Source organism: Pantherophis guttatus, chromosome 3, assembly GCF_059756535.1.
Source record: "Pantherophis guttatus breed Tessera chromosome 3, ASM5975653v1, whole genome shotgun sequence".
Lineage (NCBI taxonomy): Eukaryota > Metazoa > Chordata > Lepidosauria > Squamata > Colubridae > Pantherophis > Pantherophis guttatus.
In genome coordinates, this window is record NC_142065.1 from 158,023,829 (window position 1) to 158,029,828 (window position 6,000).

A 6,000-nucleotide genomic window follows, 5' to 3' on the forward strand; every position below is an offset into this window, starting at 1 on the left:
TTAGGATTCCTCCTGCATGGAAATAAATTGGAAAACAAAAGCAACAGAAAGAGAGAGAAATAATTACAACATTTTGCAGGTCCATTTGGAGCACAGACATTGTACTAAGAGCTTTCAAATGTCATTAGCATATTACCCAAAGTTCAAGTGTGACCTTCCCTTACGAACTGCGGTAATCATTTCTTCTTACTGGGTTTTAGAATAAATGATTAATCATGCCATTTTCTTCCATAAAATTAGCATATGCTTTCACTTTCTTGGCACGCTCCAACTGTGTCATTATTGTTGCCTAAATTTAACATAGCAGCTCTGCCATGTAAATCAGCAGCCTCAGTAAGAATTTAATTATATATTTATAGTGCTTCCCTGCCCTGTTGAATGTTTTTTTTTTTTTTTTGGCGAAATAAAAGCAAAAGCCTTTCCAAAAAAGAAATAATGTATTCATAGCATGTCAACTAACTGCTTCACATTGAATTTATCAAATACAAGCATGAGAAACAAATTCTTTAATGAAGTAGGAAGCTGTATGTATGTATGTATGTATGTATGTATGTATGTATGTATGTACGTAATACACACACAGACCCACACACACACACACAGAGAGAGAGAGTATATGTGTGTGTTGTGGTCTGCCGGCAGCCTGCAGAGCTGGCAGCAGAGTCAGACAGTGAGGAGGCTGTGGGGGAACATGGGCCAGTCCTGGAGTCTGGAGAAGGCTCGGACGAGGGCTCTGTGTCAGAGGCAGAAATGGGGCCAGGGCCAACTGGAAGTTATGTGCCGACTCCAGAGCCTCCAGAGTCTGATGTCAGCGAGGCAGAGGAACAGGGGAGCCTGTTCCCAGTGTGCGCATGCGCAGAGCTGCCAGAAGGCAAGAACAGTTAAGACAAAAGGGGTGACTCAGGAGTAAGGCTTGGAGATGATTGGCACCTCCCATAAGACATAAAGGAGGAGCAAAGACACACAAGCCTTTGCAGGAAGCAACTTTGTTCATGCTGGTCTAAATTTAAATTCTGAAGTTCCATTTTGACTCTGTGCTCCGTGTGGCCTTGCAAAACTAATTGCCAATTAGGTCTTTGGCAGTGTGTCAAGGGAGATAAAGGTGGGTGCTTATCAAGGACTGTGGCAGACTTCTGTTGGACTCTTTACAAACTATTTGTGATTCATCACGGACTGTGAATGAACAGAATTCACAGCCGTTGAAATAAAAAGAGGGGTTTTGGGACTAATTTTTACTGTCTCAGGAAGCCTAGGTCAGAACAATGTGTTTGTGTGTATGTGTATGCCTGTACATGTGTATGTGCATATATATATATACATGTTTGTGTGGGGGGGTATATTTCTGCATAATATGAAATAAAGACAGCTTTTTAACTTTCATTCATAATAATAAAATAAGAAATAGCTAGTAAAATTATATGGTGGGCAATGCAAGACAGGCAAAAGAATGTTTTTCACATGGCACAGAATAATACAACTGCATATTGTCACGATAAAGTGCACTGAAGCTCACATGATTTTACAAATTTAAAACTGATCAGAGAAATCTAACTGTGATGAGGTTGGTAGTTATGACAGCTATATAATACATTCCAGAATCAGGGGCTGAAAGTTTCTGAAAAGCAATTATTGGAAAGCAATCGTGGGGAATAAGAGTATTGCTTTGGATGTATTTCATGGCCCTCTCATATGCCTCTTTTTAGCCAATAATGTTAAACTAGATTAAGAATATTAGGTCTGGGCTGTAAATATCTGAACAACCATCAAATGACAACCAACAGTTACCATCCTCTAATTCTTTGCTACCATCAGCTGCCATCAGAATTTTTAAAGATCAAATTTGCTAGGCTTAGGCCTTTGGTCTGATTTGATAAAATTATTGTGTTCTTTTAGATTGTATGCATTTGTGAGACATATGCAAATGTAAGGTTTCTATTAAGAACTTGCTTCCTAAAATTTTTGTTCCTGGAAATGTATGTTTTAAACAATTATGCAAAAAAAAAAAATGCAGCCCAGAACAGGTCACTAGGAGGAAAACTTCTAAAAATGTCTTTTATCCTAATGATATAATTTTCTAAAAAAAAAAAAAAAACCAAAAAGAAGAACATCCTAATAAGAAACTAAAGAAGAACCTAGTGTTGCCATAGAATGAATAAACTTACAGCAAATTAAAAGTTTAAAGTCTGTTCTTGAAAATGTGTTTTGAATCCTTATAAAATTGAAATGTAATACTTAAGCTTTTTGTAGGACAAAGGGATAACATATCTGATAACATACTGAAAAAACATCTATCATATAATAGTAACAAGATACAATTATAAGTACAGTATGCAATAGTTGTTTGTTCAATGTTGGTATTTCAGATGACAATTGATAATTTCTTTTCAGTGTTAATCATTAATAGAATTTTCAATATAATTGACCAGCTTATTAGCATCTATTTAACCCCTATTATTAATTTAGAAGGAGTTTGGTTTGCATAGCTTTTGTCTGAAAGTTTGCCTGCTTATATCCCAAAGTTACAATCCTACACACCTTTTCCTAAGAATTAACCACCAGTGATCTCAACACATGTATAGGAATCTTCAAAGGAAGGGAGGAAGGAAAGAAGGAAGGAAGGAAGGAAGGAAGGAAGGAAGGAAGGAAGGAAGGAAGGAAGGAGACAATGAGGGTGTTGTAGATAAAAATTTGAAACTTGATGGTTAGAAAATCTTCAGAAGGAATTACAATTTTGAGAAGTCTTGCACATTCAACCTGTCCAGTAAACAAATTCCTTTAATAGTTCAGCAAATTATTCATTGCTTACAGTAGTTTAGAATACTGTAGTATTTTAATTTGTTTCAAAATTAAAATGTGTTGGAAATTGGTAATCTTAGAACTTGTTCAATCCAGAAAATGGATGTAACATCCAAAACAATTACACAATTGATAACAAACATTAATAGTTGAACCTGATAATTAATCCCAGTGCAACTCTCCTTTTCAATAGCTATTGTCATCACCAGCTGTTTATCTTCTCTGGGATCATTAGCTATTTGAAGAGAGGAGATTTTTAGCCCTGCATCACCATTCCTTGAATAACTCACTATCTATGTTACATAATATTTCAATCATGTAATATAACATTCCCTTCTTTTGCCCTTTCTTTTCATATTCACCACAATTCTGTCAATTATGGACAATTATGGCTTGCAGAGAAGAGAGGGAGGTCAATCCATTGATAGTGCCCATTCTGGATGTGCTGTTTGTTTTGATGGGAGTTTAAAGAAAATCAGTACAATTTCCCATTTCGTTAATGTTTCTCTCTCTTTTTTATTTATTATTTTATTTGCATCTTATTTATTTAGTTTTTTACTTGTTTATTTAGAAAATTTATATAGCAGTCTATTCACTCACAACAACTCTTACAAACAATAAAAACACAGCATAGAAAAAAAAACTCCAATAAAAATAAAACAACAATTACAATAATGATACCTCACGCGCATGCGCCAAGATGGCGACCCGGCTCTAGGCTCGCTGTGATAGAGATGGGGTCTTGGCTTGCGAGGGTCTCCGGGGGGGTCGTTTGACCATCTGGGACCCCCTGCCCGGCAGGCGTGCTCCTAGCCGGTCGATTGAGAGCTTTTCGGGCTCTCTAAGGTGCCGATAACAGCGTGGCACCGACGCTCCGACGAACAGCTGTTCCGAGGCCGCCATGAGAAGGGCGGCGTTTGTGAACCATGGGCGGCGGTGGCAGCGGCGGCAACGGAGGAACAGAAACGGCCAGCCTTCGGCTTTGTTTGGATGGTTGGTGCGACTGCTGCGGTGGGGGCGCTGGCGTCGTCGCGGACTGCACCCCCCCCCGCGTCAGAGTAGTGGAGGTAGACGCTGGGGGGAAGGAAGTGGACGTCGAAGGAGGTGAGGGTGAATGGAAGATGCTGGTGGTGCCCGCGAGGATGCCAGCGCCTCCGCCGACGCCGTTGTAGCAGCCATTGGGATGGCTGGAGACGTGTAGCCGAAGAAGAACGCGAGGGGGGAGCCTCCATCTCTGAATTTTAAACCTTGGCAACTTCGGGCCACCATGGGGCTGGGGCAATTCCCAAACTGTAGCTCCCATGGTGAGGCCTCCTTCATAACCATCTCGGGGGGCTAGGACTGGGCATATAGGATGCTTGGAAGACCTGGAAGATTCGAGGGGGGGGTTAATGAGGGTGGAGGGGCTGTTGGAGTTACTGTGCAGCCCTGGTTAACCCTCTCCCCCTCCCCCCCCCTCCCGTCCTAGTTGGGCCATTATCAGGCCCTATGATTAACATGCTTGCCCTGCCGGTTTCCGCTCGATGGAGGTGGCTCCCACTTATTTTCCTCTATTTGCTTACCTGTATTATCCATCTATACACTACCTGTATGAAAATTGTGGACAGCTTTCTTTCTTCTGGAGACTTTGGACCTGGCTCTGTTTGTTATCTAGCACGCTGGCTGTATGAAAAATGGCAGCTTAAAGGAGGACGAATGGAGCCGGTTTCTATCATCGTTTCACTACCGATGGGATGTACCATCTTCCCCATGGCGAGTTGGCCAACCATCGTGAGAGGCTGGTTGGACGATTACCCTCGAATTGGTTGGAACATTGGACTCCTCCACTGCCGTGAGAGGACAGTGGAGACTCTTCCCTTATGGTCAACCTGCCTTTTTCAGGACAATTTGGACTATCATGGAGCCCTGGGCCATACCTTATCACTACCTCAGAGCTTAGATGTACCGAAGGGCACAGCTTCTTGCACTGCGAGACTCCCCCCTCTCGCAAGCCTGGCCCTCCACGTTATCGAGGGCCTACCTCAATGACGGGTCTTGGGACCCAGAGAGGTGGCATGCGGCGAAGAGGGGGTTGAGGGGTTTTTTATGTAAATTTTTGGAAAAAATTTTAAGGGGTCCCAGGGGGGGGGGAGGCAAAATTGGAACTAGGGTAGTGGGTTTGGGGGATAACCCACCAAGGGGAAGGTCAGGCCTGGCCACTATACGCGGCGGGGGGGTGGGAGTTCCGGAGGAAATGGAGGGGGTCGAGCCTGTCCAGATTGTGTTTTTACCATCGGTACTGTGAGGGGGAGGGGTAGATATGGCGGGAGCAGGGGGCCATATCATGTTAAGGGAGCGCACACCCGCTGTCTCCATGCGGTAGCGTGCTCCGGCCCCCAAGGCTCCACTCGTTCTCCAGGTTGCACAGATCCTCAGGGCCCGGGCCTTCGGCTGATGTTGTGCAATGCCAGGTCCGCAGTAAATAAAGCCCCCCTCATTTGTGATCTTGTTCAGGAGGGGGGAGCGGACCTGGCAGGTATTACGGAGACCTGGTTGGGCCTGGAGGGAGGGGTCCCTCTGGTAGAAATGTGCCCACCAGGCTTCCACGCATTCCATCAACCGAGGTCTCAGGGAAGGGGCGGGGGAGTAGCGGTTATTATTAGAGAAGGTTTTAGGCCGAGGGAGACCACTGTTCCTCAGACGGCCGGTTGTGAGACCCTCCTTGTGAAGTGGGGTCATGGGGTTCAGATGGGTTTGCTGATCACGTACCTGGCTCCCTGCCACGTGGCAGCAGCCCTGCCCGAGCTACTCAACGTTATTGCCGCGGTGGCGGTTGATACCCCCAGACTTATGGTCATGGGGGATTTCAACCTGCCGTCCGTGGGTGAGACGTCTGAGGTGGCTCGGGAGTTCATGGCTTCCATGACGGCTATGGATCTGACCCAGCTAATTCATGGCCCTACGCACATGGGGGGAAACACACTGGACCTGATTTTTGTCTCTGGACAGTGGCTGAGTGATCTCGAGATAGGGGACATAGTTATCGAGCCCTTGTCATGGTCGGATCACTCTCTCCTTCGCCTTGATCTTCGAACCGCTGCTCCCCGCCGCAGGGAGGCGGAACCGATAAGATGGTACCGCCCCAGGCGCCTGATGGAACCTGATAGGTTCCAGACGGAGCTTGGGCCAATGCCTGAGGTCTTGGCTCACGCCTCGACTGGAGAC